Below are 17,103 nucleotides of genomic sequence, written 5' to 3'. Positions count from 1 at the left end.
AGAAAAATAACAGAGGAAGAAAAAGGTATCATCTCTAAAAGAATAGATATTAAACAACTAAATTGTCGATGCCTCTGACTCTGCAGTCATTTTGCTATTAGTAACGGAAGGTTACTTGACACTTAGTCATGTCGAGGGAAAGGGTAAATCAAATTTCACTACTAGAGGTTTTTTGGGGTTTCTCTTACGAAGCCGAAACCTATGCCAAAAGCGATGTGCCAATACAATATTGCAAGTAGAGGTTTTTCGGTGTGTCGCTTGCGAGGGCCTATGCAAGAGTGATGTGCTAATACAATATCGCATGAGAGGTATTTTGAGGCATCGCGGTTCGAGGCCAAGGCACAAGCCAAGAGTGATGTGCCAATGCTACGTCGCAAGTAGAGGTTTTTCGAGGGGTCGCTTGAGAGGACAAGGCCTATTCCAAGGGCGATGTGCCAATACAATGTCGCAAGAAGAGGTTTTTTGGTGTGTCGCTTGCGAGGCCGAGGCCTATGTCAATGGCCCGAGGTCGGGCATGACAGGCTGCCATGGCACATGGCAGGCCGTGGCCATGGGGCGTCGCCGGGCATGGCAGGCCGTGGCCATGACACGAGTCAGGGGTGTCGTAGGGCATGGCAGGGCGTGGCCATGGCACAACACAGGGTGTTGCAGGGCATGGTCATGGCACGAGTCAGGGCGTCGCAGGGCATGGCCATGGCACGACGAAGGGCGTCACAGGGAGTGGCCATGTCACGGTGCAGGGCGTCGCAGGGCATGGCAGGGCGTGGCCATGGCACGGTGCAGGGCGTCGCAAGGCATGGCAGGGCGTGCTATGGGGCGTCACAGGGCGTTGCCGGGCATGGCAGGGCATGACAGGGCATGGCAGGGCGTGACCATGGCACGTCACAGGGCGTCGTAGGGCATGGCAGGGCAAGGCAATGGCACGAGTCAGGGCATTGCAGGGCGTGGCAATGGCACGACACAGGACATGGCAGGACGTGGCCATGGCACGACGCAGGACATGGCAGGGCGTAGCCATGGCACGACGCAAGACATGGCAGGATATGGCATGGCGTGGCCATGGCACGACGCAGTACATGGCAGAGCATGGTCATGGCACGATGCAGGACATGGCAGAGCGTGACACAGGACATGGTAAGACATAGCAGGGCGTGGCCATGGCACAACGCAGGACATGGCAGGGCATGGCCATGGCACGACGCAAGATATAGCAGGACATGGCCATGGCCCAACGTCGCACCAAGTCGTACCACGTCGCTCCACGTCACACCATGTATAGTGCTAGCCAATGCTTAGCAATATGTCAAGCGCAATGATGTTGGTGGTTGGTAGTCGTGGGTGAAAAGTTACGGTGGTTCGAGCGGCAGTGACCGGCGACGGTTGGATAATTGAAACGGGATTATTTTATTTAATTCAGAATCGCCACTTGAAATAATTTATGGTGTCCCAAGTTACCGGTTTAAAATCCCGAATCGAGGAAATTTGACTCTTATTTATGGTCTGCGAACACAGAAATCCGGGTAAGGAATTCTGTTAAACCGGGAGAAGGTGTTAGGCATTCCCGGGTTCCGTGGTTCTAGCACGGTCGCTTAAACTATTAATAATTGGCCAATTATCTGATTTACTATGTGTTTTAAACCTATCGTGCATTTTTAACTTTCAACCGCTTTTAGTGTTTATGGAATTATTTTCTGGAACAAGGCACGATTGTCGTACACTTGTTTGTTTTTATACATCTTGTGAATTGTGTCACGGGAACCGTACCCACGATCTACAACACATGTATTTTATTAATTATTTGAAATTGCGATTGGGTCACATGAAATGCACACACGAATTGAGATTTACGTATCGTGACCATGCTATGGGAACCGTACCCATAGTCACGATAATTTATTATTGATCGAGCCTAAAACAAGCTACGATGTTTATGAGTATTAATGGCCTAAGTATGCTACTAGCGGAAATGTCAAACAAAAATATTAATCCAATGAACAAATTGACATGGTAGAACAATAATCCAAAACTTAACCCCGTTAAAAGCTACGTACGTATAAAGCATAAATGACAGCCAAACATTCACATTGATTTAATTTCTTCAATCCAAACCCAATTACTGTTAAGATATCCTATTATTAATTTTAATTACTATCCTAACCAACTATTTTGCTAAGCCTCATTCACTTCTTAAACAATTTTTGTTCTTAGCATATATTGGCATTTGCATAACAATTTCTTATGATTAAATTTTAAAACAAAGAACTACTCAAGCAAATATAAAACTAAGAATGCAAATCAATCACATGACAATGACTAGAATACGGTAGTAACAAACACAAAACATCTATATGAGAAACGATAAATGAGGAAAAGTTTAGAATTGGACCTCAATTATACTAACAAGAACTCGGTTATAGCAAACTTCGACAAACTAAATTTGACCGAAAAACGAAATAGTAGTAAGAGCTTGGATCGCGAACCACGGAATTAACCTCGAACAACAGCAATCGAAGCCACAATTGAGCGATCTTCAGTCAGAAGATTCAAATACCAACGATGCTTATGGTTTTCCAGTTAATTAACGTAGGAAATTAATTTTTTGAAATGGGTAACAATTATAGTTTCACTTCCACAACAAGAAAAGAAGATGTAACTGCAAAAATATCAGCAGAAATTCCTAATTTCCCTTTTCCGCAATTGCTTTCTCTTCTATCTCCAAATCCAAATTATCACTACTCATACTGACACCACCACTGTGCAGTGACCGGTTAAAATGGGTCGTGTACGAGAGGAGGCGGCTCTCAAGATGATCGCTGCTTTTTGATTTTTTGTTGAAGCTTCTGTTCTTTTCTTTTTGTTTTTTATGTGTGCGTGTGTATTTTTGCTGGGGAATGCTGTAGCGCAACTTTTTTTTTTTTTTTGTGTGTAGGAATCCTTTTTCTTAGCTAGGTCTAGGTCTCTATCTATGGGAAGGGGTCTAGGGTTAAGGATGGGGTAATGGGCTAAGGTTATTTGGGCTAAGGGTAATTGAGTTTGGATTTAGGGAATAGAGTTGGACCATGTCTTTTTGGGTTTAAATTTAGGCTAAGAAGACCAAATAATACAATGTATCTATAAAAATGTAAAAATCACTCTAAATTAAAATAAACTAATATAAAACTAAATACTACGAGTGAAACTAATTTTTTTTTTTTGTATTTTCAAATGTCATAATGCTATATATATTAATTAACTTTAACCTAAAGATGAAAATATTTATTTTATTTTTTGTGATAAAATAAAGTAAAAGAGTCAAAACTATTTAAAATAACGATATTAAATCTAAACTAAATATTTTATGCTAAAAATGTGTAAAATCTTGGGGAGGGTCAAAAATCACATGTCTACAGCTGCCCCTCTTTAACTGAAAACGCGAAGAGTTTTCAGACAAAGAATGACTAGACAGGTTTTTTGACCCGACCCTTATTTGGAGAGACCAAAAACTAAAAGAAAGGAGAATGTGACCGAGCCCTTGTTCTCCAGGTGGGTGCCCGCTACTGACTTGAAACTTGAAATGACTTTGAAATGAATTCACTTGTTCTCCGGGTGAGCGCCTGATACTACAACAAAACAGACAACAAAAGAAACTTTTCTGCCCCAGTTTGCACTAGGAAGAATTGTGAGTTGTTAGCAAAACTATAAATCACCTATGCTGCTGATGAATGATGCAATGATGAGAGTAAAATTAATGACTCGACTAGGATGTGTGTCTCCTAAACGTGATTGAACTTGTGAAAAACTATAAACTAAGCTTGACTAAAGTAAAGACTGACCCTATTCTCCGGGCGGGACCCCTGATTTCAAGATTGATAACTTAAGAAAACTAAAAATTGACCCCTCTTTTTTTTTCAAATTCAGACTTCCCTTTTTTTAAAAAATTATTATCCTAGGAGAAAATTCATCGGACTAGGTTTTCTATCTTAGGAGAAAAATTCATCAGACTAAGATTTTGATCCTATGAGAAAGTTCATCAGACTAGGTCTCTTTTCTACTTCTTTCTGATATCTTAGGTGAAAGATTCATCAGACTAAGATTTCTATCCTAGGAGAAAGTTCATCAGACTGGGTCTTCTATCTTAGGAGAAAAATTCATCAGACTAAGATTGCGATCCTAGGAGAAGATTCGTCAGACTAAGTCTCTTTTCTACTTCTTTTTGTTATCTTAGGAGAAAGATTCATCAGACTAAGTTTTGATCCTAGGAGAAAATTCATCAAACTAGGTTTTCTATCTTAGGAGAAAAATTCATCAGACTAAGATTTTGATCTTAGGAGAAAGTTCATCAGACTAGGTTCCCTTTTTTGTTATCTTAGGAAAAAGATTCATCAAACTAAGATTTTGATCCTAGGAGAAAATTCATCAGACTAGGTCTTCCATCTTAGGAGAAAAATTTATCAGACTATGACGTTTATCCTAGGAGAAAATTCATCAGACTAGGTTCCCTTTTTTTGTTATCTTAGTAGAAAGATTCATCAGACTAAGATTTTGATCCTAAGAGAAAATTCATCGGACTAGGTCTTCTACCTTAGGAGAAAAATTCATCAGACTAAGACGTTTATTCTAGGAGAAAGTTCATCAGACTAGGTCCCTTTTTTTACATATCTTAGGAGAAAGATTCATCAGACTAAGATTTTAATTGAGGAGAAAATCCACCAGACTAGGATTTTTTATCCTAGGAGGAACAAAATGTGAAGATCAATGGCAAGATTTAATGCACAATAGCAAGACAAATAAAGGTAAAGATTTGAGAAACTTCCCTTTGTTGGATCTTCTTTTTTTTTCTTTTTCTTCTCTTTTTTTTTTGAATCACTTTCCTTGTACTGCTTTGTTCCAGTTTCATACAAAGAAAAATTTGTCAGTTTTGAAAATGGTGGTCGGTTTGTGGCCTTGAGTCTTGAGCAGCTTGGCTTTTGCTCAATCAGCTTGAGTCGGTTTCAAGAAACTTTTGCTCTGCATCAACCCTAATTGTTTCACACCCAGTACCATTTGTTTTTGTGGCTCAATTAGCCTTATTCCAACTGGATACCTTTGCTTAGGTGACCTTTTCTGATATCTTGAATGACTTCCTACTTTTTGAGCAATTTTTCTGTCAGAGAGAATCACCAATTATCTTTGTTTGCACCAATTAGGCTGACAAAAGTTTTTTGGGGAAGCCTGTGCATGAATCCTCAAGGTATGTTGTCAGTAACAATTGAGTGTGCTTGCCAAATTTACTTTGTGCAACTGAAAAGCTGGTAGCAGATTATAAAATCTATTCTTGCTTATTTTGAGAAGGACTGACTCAGAGTGAAGGGCACAATGACGCAAAGAAACAATATTAATAAGAAATGCCCCTGTCGGAAGGACAGAAGGAAGAGTTTTTTTTTTCAACAACTAGCCTTAATGATCATGACATGCATTTTGGACTCAACGGCCTGATCTATCAAACTGATCTAATCTTTCCTTTTACCATTCTTAACCTTTGAAGTCGGGCTTGTTTGTGCCAATTCTTTGCATTAACTTCACGACTCACTTTCGACTAGTGGTGCCCCGAGGGGTTTTCACCAATAAGTCTCTCTTATTTATTTTTCTCTACTTACCGTCACCATACATTGCCCGTGAAGGTTTTCACTAGTAAGACTCTCTCATTTTTTATTTTTTATTTTTCTTTCACTTTTCTTGTGCGAGCATCTTGACAGTGTTCTATGTCGCGTGACAACCGTTGCTCATTGCATACTTCTCTTGGCATTCTTGAAGGCATATCGAGAGGTCTTTATTTGGAAGGAATTTGGATAGGATTGGAAAGAAAGGACGTCATGAAGGCTCAAAATAGACTCAAAGTAAAGGGGGTTGTAGACTTACAACTCTTGGAATCGACTCTTTCAAAAGTGAAATAAAATCTTTACCCCAGTTTCAACTATTGGGGATTTTTTGGGATTTTTCTTTTTTGTTTTTGTTTTTTGTTTTTTTGAATTCTTATTTGGTTGGACCGAACCGTGAGGCTGCCTACGTATCCTTTTTTTTAAAAGGAATCAAGTCTAACGTAGTTCAAACATCTGACCTAACTAATTTTTTTCATCTTTCTTTTTCTTTGTCGTTTTTTGTTGTTTTCAAAACAAGCTTCCCCAGTTTCTATTTTCTGGGGGCATGGACCTTTGCCAGTTCTTTTCTTTTTCATTTTTTTTCACTTGAACTTTCTAAGAATTGCCTCAGTTTGTACTCTTGGGACATGAACTTTTATTTTCTTTTTCTTTTCTTTTTTTTTTACCATTTTTTGACTCTTGACTCTAAATTTGATTCCAAAAGAGGGTGGTCAAAGAAAATAACACAGGCTCAAAGGGGTGACAAAGGGTATAAAGTATTTGGGTAGCAGAAAAAGGACCTCCCAACCTCGAGAACGCCAAACATAGTATCTTTTCGTCATCACAGCATTGACGAACATGGCTGTTTTCGTGGTGTGCCGTGGTCACAAGGCACTTTTCATCCCTTAATGTCAAACTTTCCAACAAACTTCAATTGATTAAACATCCTCAAGCCCGATCTTCACAATGATTTGAAGGTGAATTTTACTCGGCCTTAGGTACAAAGTACTTCAACCTTTATTCATCCTCAAAAGTGTTTTTTTCCAGTTATCCAATTCCAGATTAAATCAGTTTCTAAGATCTGACCAAAATTTCCGCATGCATGTCATGTTATTAGAACTAGCGAGAAAAGAAATAGAAATAGAATGACACGAAAGGACAAACTGTATTTTATTGAATAAGTATGGAAGGGTTTGGCAACTAAACAAGCAACGTAAAATTCGAGTTACAACCCTAAAATAACCCGGATAATGAAAATAGCAACAAAAACAGACAGACATGACTCATACAAACATAATAGAACGATAGAAGGGTTTGACTTAATAAAACAAATAAAATCTGGATCACAACCTTGAAATAACCCAGATAACAGAAAAAACATCAAAACAAACTACCAAGATTCCTTCCTAGTGAGGAGGGAATGACTTTTTAATTGCTAAGTTTGACACTTAGCCACAAATTTGCTCATCAGAATCACCATGGCCTTCTCCAATATCAGCCGGCAAGTTCCCGAGAGGATTCTCATACTCCATGTTGCCAGGCATCATCCCTACAAAGTGTGCATCATCATGTGCAGGTAAAGGATTCTGCGTGATATTCCTGGTGTCATTGTCTTGGATCACAATCAATTTTTCCTGGATCATCCTTTCTATTTCTCTTTTCAAATACCGACAACTTTCAATACTGTGCCCCTGGGCATTGGAATGGTATTCGCACCTTTTAGAATGGTCAAAGCTTCTTGCACATAGGTCCACATGATTTGTAGGAATATGTGCAATCATGCCATAATGCTTTAATTTCTCAAACAAGCTTGCATATGATTCTCCTATTAGTGTAAAATTATCTTTCAACCTTTGTTCCGCTCTATACCCCTGGCTTGGATGTGGGTTATAGGGCACTTGAAAATTTTGTGGAGGTTGGAGGAGATTTTATGATGCTCGTGCTCGCCTTCTGGGGTGTTTTGGTGGCTGGACAACATACTGAGGTGGAACGACAAAGTATTGTGGGTTCTGAGGGGGATAGTAATGCTCAGGGGAGTTATCGAAAAACAGACGAGGCTGGTCATACCTTTGAGACATTCTCCTAGGACCTCTTCTCGACCCTGATGTCATCATGATTTCTTTATCCATCTCATTCGTGCCACTAAAATTATCAGATACAATCTGGACAGCCTGAGTTGTGGCTTTGAGAACTGCTTGACTTATAATTTTGCCTGTCTTAAGGCCATTCTCAACCATTTCCCCCATTTTGATTGCTTCTAAGAAGGATTTACCCACTGCAGACATCATGTTTTGAAAGTAATTAGGCTCTTGAGCCTGAAGGAAGACAGTGATTAACTCGTGGTCATCCATGGGTGGCTTAACTCTAGCCGCTTGCTCTCTCCATGTGACGACCCGGCCAGTCGTCGCATGAATTACCGCTCCGTTTCCCCCATTTATGCTTCATTATGCTTCGTTATCCGTATTTTATGTAAGCGAGCTGGGTAGTTTGCGTTCGGACTGGATTAGGTAAGAAATGAGACACTTAGTCTCTTTTAAGAAGGTTTATGTTGGAAAAGTCAACCGGGTGTTGACTTATGCGTTAGAGGGCTCGTATGTGAGTTTCGATGGTTTGGTTAGCTCAGGAGGTGATTTATGACATAGGAGTGTGATCGGGATTGATTTTGGAGGTCCGGTGTAGAATTAGGTTTGAATTGGCGAAGTTAGTATTTTGGCGATTTCCGATTGATAGGCGAGATTTTCATCCGAGAGCTGGAATGGAATTTCAAGAGTTGTTGTAGCTTCGTTATATCATTTGTGATGTGTTTACAAAATTTCAGGTCATTCGAACGTGGTTTGGTTGGGTTTTTGATCGAAAGTGTATTTCGGAAGTTTTTAGAAAACTTAGGCTTGAATTCGATGAGAATTGATCTATTTGGTGTTGTTTGAGGTGTTTTGCTGATTGGAGCAAGTTTGAATGAGGTTTTAGGATGTGTCGGTGCTTTTGGTTGAGGTCCCGGGGGCCTTGGGTGAGTTTCGGGTGGCTAATCGGGCTAGTTTTGGTGTTGGATATTGCAGAAACTGTTCAGTTGTTGCAGACGAAATTGGCCTTCGAGATCGCGTGGGGCGAGTCGCGATCGTGTAGAAGGATTTTGGGGTGGTTTGCGTTTGGCCTTCGCGTTTGAGGTCTCGCGTTCGCGGAAGGTGGGAGGCTGGTGCTTCGTGTTCGCGTTCGCATAGTGGAGTTGGCACGTGAAGGGTCCAGAAGCTGTTGCTCTTTGCGTTCGCGTAAGTGGGACCGCGTTCGCGTAGGTTAAGGAGTCTAAAGCATCGAGTTCGCGAGCCCTTGGTCGTGATCGCGTAGAACGAAATCTGGTCAAGTTAAATTTGTGCATCGCGAACGCGAGTGTTTGACCGCGTTCGCGAAGAAGGAATATTATAACTGGGCAAAAAGTTTATAAGATATTTTATCCGCGATTTTGAGCCATGTTTCCTCCGTAGCTGAGTATTTTGAGAGCTTTCTGAAGGTGATTGAAGAGGGATTCAAGGAGAATTGATTGGAGGTAAGATTTTTGAACTAAAAACTCGAATCTATTGTGAAATTAACCTAGAAATTCTTAGAACTTAAGCTAAAAATGGGAAGAACTAGGGCTTGAGATTTTGAACTTTTGAATTGGGATTTGAAGGACCATTTGAGGTCGGAATTGAGAACTTTTGGTATGTGTGAACTCGTGGAGCGATAAGGAATATAATGATGTAAAAATTTCTGAGTTTCGAGAAGTGGGCCCCGGGCTCGGGTTTTGCTAATTTCTGCATTTTCGATATTTTTCAATTGTTTTCGCTTGGGTTTTGTTCCCTTAGCATATTGTGATGTATGCATTCTGATTTTGGATAGATTTGACGCGCGTGGAGGCCGATTCTAGGGGCAAAGGCATCGCGAGCTAGAGTTGTAGCTAGTTCGAGGTGAGTAATGATTGCAAATGATGTCCTGAGGGTTTGAAACCCCGGATTACACATCGTAGTGCTATATTGAGGTGAGACACGCGCTTGATGATGAGCGTGGGGTCATTTACTATTGGAGATTGTGACTTGGTCCGTCCCGATTGATGATTTTACTGTGTATTTGACTGAAATTGCTTGTTATCATCATAATTTGGGCTTCGTGCCATATTTGGGCTTCGTTCCAACTATTTGAACCCTCCAGGGATTTTTATCACTATTTCCTCACCGTATTGATTTATCACTTGAACTCAGTCCTGTTGATATTTACTGTTTTACAAACTCAGCCACTTTTACTCATATTTGAAACTTAAATGATATTTCTAAAAGATGTTTTGGGCTGAGAACTACTGATTTACTAATGCCCGAGAGGCTTGTGATGATTTTCGGATTGAGTGAGGCCGAGGGCCATATGTGAGGATATGCTGAGCGATATGAGGCCGAGGGCCTGAGATACTTTTATACGCCACGAGGTGGCTTGAGGGATGTGAGGCCGAGTGCCGAGTGATGTGAGGCCGAGTGCCGAGAGATTATGCCACGAGGTGGCTTGACATAGCGCTTGGGCCGTAAGGGGCCCCTTCGGAGTCTGCACATCCACAGTGAGCGCGGGTACCCATTATGATTTTAGAGTGAGCCCGAGGGGCTGATATTGTAATGAGAGTGAGCCCGAAGAGGCTGATACTGTACTGTGAGTGAGCCCGAGGGGCTGATACTATTTTGAGTGATTGTTACTGTGCCCGAGGGGCGTATTTCTACTTGTTATCTACCCGCTAAATTACCTGTTTTACTTGGTTTAAAGGAATTTCATTTGACTTTCTCACTCATTTACTGCTTTAAGTGATTTTTACTGCTTGATATAGAATTGCTTTGTGCCTTTACGTGTTTTCTTGCTTTCAGCCATTATTTATGATTATTACTCACTGAGTCGGAGTTCTCACATTACTCCCTGCACCGTGTGTGCAGATTCAGGCATCGCAGAGTCCGCTTCTGAGTGTTGATCCTCCCAGTCTAGGTAGTATTTTCGGAGACTACGAGGTAGCTGTTGGCGTCCGCAGCCCCCGTGCCTCCCTTATCTTACTATTTTCATGTCCTTGAACTTCTGTATCGAATTTCGTATCTAGTAGACTCGTATCCGAATTTATTAGTTGCTCATGACTTGTGACACCCCGGTTTAGGCTGTGTCGGGATGGTTTCTACTATTATTATCGTTATTTTCGCAAATTATGGTTATTATATCATGTTTTAGAACTATTTATGGTATTTAACTGTTTAAATGAGGTGTTCTGTTTTGGTCTGGATGGTCTTTTCTTCACGAGAGGTGCCATCACAACCAGGTTCGGGGTTAGGGTCGTGACACTCCATTTAATGGCATATTCCTTGAAACTTTCAATTGTTTTTTTTTCAAGTATGAAAGGGAATTGCAGTCTAGAGCGATGTCGATGTTGTATTGGAACTGTTTGACAAAGGCCTGTGCCATGTCATCCCAGACGTACCAGTGAGATGTGTCTTGATCCAAAAACCATTCGGATGATACTCCCGTAAGGCTTTCACCAAAATAAGATATTAGCAATTCTTCATTTCTTCCCGCACCTCTTAGTTGATTGCAATACATTTTCAGGTGGGCTATAAGGTCTCCATGTTTATCATACTTTTCGAATTTGGGAGTCTTGAAACCAGGCGACAAGTGGACTTTGGAAATATACATAGATCCTTGAAGGCAATACTCTTCTGACCTGCCAACCCTTGCATATTTTTCAACCGTCGTTCTAAGCTTTTCACTCTTTGGGTCATTTCTTCCTATGCCATCTTTTGGGCAGGCTTCTCGGTCTTTGCAGGAAAATCAAATAGGTACGAGTGGTACTCAGGAGAGTGGTACTGCTCTTGCCGAATAGCAAATTGTGACTCATGACAAGGTTGTCCTTGGCTATTGGCACATTTTGGTCATTTGCTGTTTCAGTATTCTATTTTCCTCAACCACAGTAGACTCATGTTGAAACCTCTGACCCTGAGTCTCTTGAGCACTTGCAACAGCTTCGATGCCAGTTATCATTTTTCCTTGGATCTTGTGTTGGCCACTTACCACAAACCAACCACCTCAAACTTTCTTCACAATTCAAAACAAAAGACACGTTAGAATGGACTCAGTCAGTCCTTATTGTTATCATCATTTTTTCACTTTTGTTTTTTTCATTTTTTTTCATTTTTCTTTTTAATGGTTGATCGACCTGATGTGGGTTGCCTACGTATCATGTGGGAACATGAATCAGATCTTGTGTAGTTCAGGAAGATCAAGAATAAAGCAAATAAACTAACTCTTTTTTTGGATTTTGAAATTTGTTTTTTTTAAAGAAATACTTACAAAGAAAAAAGAAAATATTTTTGGATTTCGATTTATTTGTTTTTTTTAAAAAGAATTTTTTAAAAGAAAGACGTCTAAAGAAGAGAAAAAATATTTTTTTGAATTTTAACTTCTTTTTCTTTTTTCTTTTTTTTTTTTGTAAATTTCGAAAGAAAAACTTCTAAAGAAGAAAGGAAATATTTTTGGATTTTTAGACTTTTATTTTGGGATTTATGAAAGAAACCTTTCTAAAGAAAAAAAAAGAAAATATTTTTGAATCTTAAATTTTCTTTTCAATTTTCGAAAGAAGAATGAAAATATTTTTGGATTTTGAGAGAGATTAAAAGAAAATATTTTGTATTTTTATTTAAAATCATGGTCTAAAAGAAAGACTTTCTAAAGAATGAACTAAAGGAAAATGTTTTTGGATTTTTTAAAAATTGTGGTCTTAAAGAAAGATTTTTCTAAAGAAGGACGTAATGAAAATATTTTTGGATTTTTGAAAATTGGGGTCTTAAAAAACGACTTTTCTAAAAAAGGAAGTAATGCAAATATTTTTGGATTTTTGAAAATTGGAGTCTCAAAGAAAGACTTTTCTAAAAAAGGAAGTGAAGGAAAATATTTTTGGAGTTTTGAAAATTGGGCCGGAACCGATGAGGTTTGCCTACGTATCTTACATCCAGTGAGAATCCGACCCGCGTAGTTCGCCAGTTTTGACGGAACAGAGGAAACATGACTTATTTTGAAATGACTTTTCTTTTTTCTACTTTTCTCTTCTTCGTTTTTCCCAAAATTTCTGCAGAGTTTCGGGATTTTTGAATACCAGGATTTTCAGAACCGGGTGTTTTTCTATCCTACCTCACTCTTTTTTTTTCTTCCCTTTTTTTTATTTTTTTTATTTTCTTTCCCTATTCTAGAAGCCAGTCAACATGCAAGCCGAAATAGGCAGATACACAAGTAGCACGTAAGATGCATCAGGATGGTCTTTTAATTTGTGTATACCTGTACTACACGGACCCAACCTCTGTGTTGAGTCCCAAAAGTCAAATGCATGTGATGCAAACAAGCGTTCCTACTAGGGATCCGGCATGAGACTATGTTATTCTAGGTTTAAAATCTGGGTGTATTGTTCTAGGCCTGGCTTACCCGAGCGGACAACTCGAGCCGAAGAGGGGCAACGTACCGGTAACTAAAAGGACATCTGGCTTTGTAACTGATCCAAACCTCATTCTAAATTAGGGTATGACACTAACAGAAAAGAGGTCACACCAATGTGCACTTCCCAGGAGATTAGAAGAAAGGGGTTTCACAGTAGTTTATATACAGTTCAAATAATATCAAAGTGGTAAAAAGTGACAATTAGAACATTAGTCCCAAACATGTAAAAAATCAGTTAATAAATAAAGCCAAGTATAACAGTTATTCTATGCTCGAATTCTGAACACTAAACCAGAAGTTCTGGGTTCTTGTCCCCAGCAGAGTCGCCAGAGCTGTCACACCTCCTTTTTTACTACCCCCGTAAGGGGTATAAGGGAGTTTTTTTCAATTAAAGTGACATAATCAAAACGGAATTATTTTATTTAATTCAGAGTCACAACTTGGAATAATTTATGGTGTCCCAAGTCACCGGTTTAAAATCCCGAATCGAGGAAATTTGAATCTTATTTATGGTCTACGAACACAGAAATCCAGGTAAGAAATTCTGTTAACCCGGGAGAAGGTGTTAGGCATTCACGGGTTCCGTGGTACTAGCACGGTCGCTTAAACTATTAATAATTGGCCAATTATCTGATTTATTATGCATTTTAAACCTATTGTGCATTTTTAACTTTCAAATGTTTTTAGTGTATATGGAATTATTTTCTGGAACAAGGCACGAATGTCTTACACTTGTTTGTTTTTGTACATGTTGTGAATCGTGTCACGGGACCGTACCCACGATCTACAACACGTGTATTTTATTAATTATTTGAAATTGTGGTCGGGTCACATGAAATACACACCCGAATTGAGATTTGTGTATCGTGACCATGCCAAGGGAAACGTACCCATGGCCACGATCATTTATTATTGATCTCGCCTAAAACAAGCTACGATGTTTATGAGTATTAACGACCTAAGTATGCTACTAGCGGAAATGTCAAACAAAAATATTAATCCAATAAACAAATTGGCATGGTAGAACAATAATTCAAAACTTAACCCCGTTAAAAGCTACGTACGTATAAAGCATAAATGTCAGCCAAACATTCACATTGATTTAATTTCTTCAATCCAAACCCAATTACTGTTAAGAGGTCCTACTATTAATTTTAATCACTATCCTAACCAACTAATTTGCTAAGCCTCATTAACATCTTAAATAATTTTTGTTCTCAACACATATTGACATTTGGATAACAATTTCTTATGATTAAAAATTTTAAAACAAAGAACTACTCAAGCAAATATAAAACTAAGAATGCAAATCAATCACATGACAATGACTAGAATACGGTAGTAACAAACACAAAACATCCATATAAGAAATGATAAATGAGGAAGAGTTTAGAATTGGACCTCAATTATACTAACATGAACTCGGTTATAGCAAACTCCGGCAAACTAAATTTGACCGGAAAACGAAATAGTAGTAAGAGCTTGAATCGCGAACCACAAAATTAACCTCGAACAACAGCAATCGAAGCCACAATTGAGCGATCTTCAGTGAGAAGATTCAAAGACCAACGATACCTATGGTTTTCCAATAAGTTAACATAGGAAATTAATTTCTTGAAATGAGTAACAATGATAGTTTCACTTCCACAACAAGAAAAGAAGATGTAACAGCAAAAATATCAGCAGAAATTCTTAATTTCCCTTTTTCGCGATTGCTTTTTCTTCTATCTCCAAATCCAAATTATCACTACTCAAACTGACACCACCATTGTACGGTGATCAGTTAAAATGGGTAGTGTACGAGAGGAGGCAGCTCTCAAGATGATCGCTGCTTTTTGATTTTTTGTTGAAGCTTCCGTTCTTTTCTTTTTATTTTCTATGTGTGCGTGTGTATTTTTGCTGGGGAATGCTGTAGCGTAGCTTCTTCCTTTTTTTTTTGTGTAGGAAGCCTTTTTCTTAGCTAGGTCTAGGTCTCCATATATGGGAAGGGGTATAGGGTTAAGGATGGAGTAATGGGATAAGGTTATTTGGGCTAAGGGTAATTGGGTTTAGATTTAGGGAATAGAGTTGGACCATGTCTTTTTGGGATAAAATTTAGGCTAAGAAGATCAATAATACAATGTATCTATAAAAATGTAAAATCACTCTAAATTAAAATAAACTAAATACTACGAGTGAAACTATTTTTTTTTGTATTTTCAAATGTCATAATACTATATATATATATATATATATATATATATATATATATATATATATATATATATATATATATACACTAATTGACTTTAACCTAAAGATGAAAATATTTTTTTTTTTGTGATAAAATAAAGTAAAGGAGTCAAAACTATTTAAAATAACGATATTAAATCTAAACTAAATATTTTACGCTAAAAATGTATAAAATCTTGGGGAGGATCAAAAATCACATGTCTACAGTCGTGGGTGTCGGTGGTGGAAAGTTGAGGTGGTTCGAGCTGTAGTGACCGACGATGGTTGGTCGATGCTTGGTGGTTAGAAATCGGAATTACTTATGGTGGTTGTGACAATGGAGGTGCCTCATGTTATTGGTGGTTGGTCATCTATATGATTTTATAATTACATTATGTATTTTGCCTAGTTTTTATTGATCTTTATTAATTTTTATGCATTTTTTATAATTTTAAATAGTTTTTATGTTACTTTTTATAAAAAAATTTACTCTTTTATGTGTTATATTATTACTAGATATATTGGAAATTTTCACCATTATTTTTTCTATATTTATAATAATTTTTATATTTTTTAGTATTTTATTATGAATTTTTCGTTTTATAATAAAAATATTTCAAAAAAATATTATTTTTTGTAAAAAATATTATTTACAATGTTTAAAAGTCATTTGTCAATGTATTAGCTAAGTTTTACTTTGGTTTGTGTAATTTGGTGTTGTACATGTCTATTATGATTCTCTGGCCAACACATGTCTACTCCTGTTACTTGGTTTTTCTAAGACATATATAAGGGTAGAGGTGTTGAAGGCACCTCAAGGTGCTTGCTTCCAGGTTGAGGCAGGAATGCCTGGGGGACGCTGGCATGCGGCGTGGGCATGCACGGCTTGGTCGTGCTACGTCGCCGATGTCCATAAAGCGTGCCGACAAGTACTCATGTGTGCTTGTAGTATGTCCGGTGGTGGCACCCCTCGTGGCAGCAAATGGCTTTTGGCAATAGAATGGAAGAGCTTCGTGCAAGTAGCGCCGCAAAGTGCCATGCACAAGGGGTGAATCTTAGTACATGTCGAATGCCATCGGTTGTTGTGGGCAACATCGGGAGGCGACATCACTCGTGGTAGCAACTGGTTTTTTGCACGGAATGGCAGAGCATCGTGCAAGTAGTGCCGCAAGGTACCATACGCATGGGGCAAAGCTCAGTACATGTCGAATGTCGTGCGGTTGTTGCGGGTTGTGTTTGGCATCGCTTGTGATAGCTTATGGATTTTGGCAATGGAACGACAGAGCATTGTGCAAGTAGCGCCGCAAGGTGCCATGCGCATTGGGCGAAGCTTAGTACATGCCGAATGCTATCGGTTGTTGTGGGCAACATCGGGTGGCGGCATCGCTCTTAGTAGCTGATGGCTTTTGGCAATGGAATGGTGGAGCGTCGTGCAAGTAGCGCCGCAAGGTGCCATGCGCATGGGGCGAAGCTCAATACACACCGATTGCCATCGGTTGTTGTGGGTTGTGCCCGATTGTTGCATTGCTCGTGGTAGCTTCTGGCTTTTGGCAACGAAATGGCGAAGCATCATGAAAGTAGCACCGCAAGGTTCTATGCGCATGGGGCTGAGCTTAGTATATATTGAAGGTTGTGCAGTTGTTGTGGGTTGTGCTTGGTGCTGGCATTGCTCGTGGAAGCTATTGGCATTTGGCAACGGGATGACTTAACGTCGTGCGCGTGGGGCTAAGCTCAGTACATGTCGAATGTCGTGTGATTGTTGTAGGCTGTGTCGGTGCCTTTAACTTGTGGCGCCTTCTTCGTTTATACACTCAACCCCCCG

This window comes from Nicotiana tabacum, chromosome 6, assembly GCF_000715075.1.
Source record: "Nicotiana tabacum cultivar K326 chromosome 6, ASM71507v2, whole genome shotgun sequence".
Classification (NCBI taxonomy): Eukaryota; Viridiplantae; Streptophyta; class Magnoliopsida; order Solanales; family Solanaceae; genus Nicotiana; species Nicotiana tabacum.
This window is presented reverse-complemented; position numbering follows the sequence as displayed.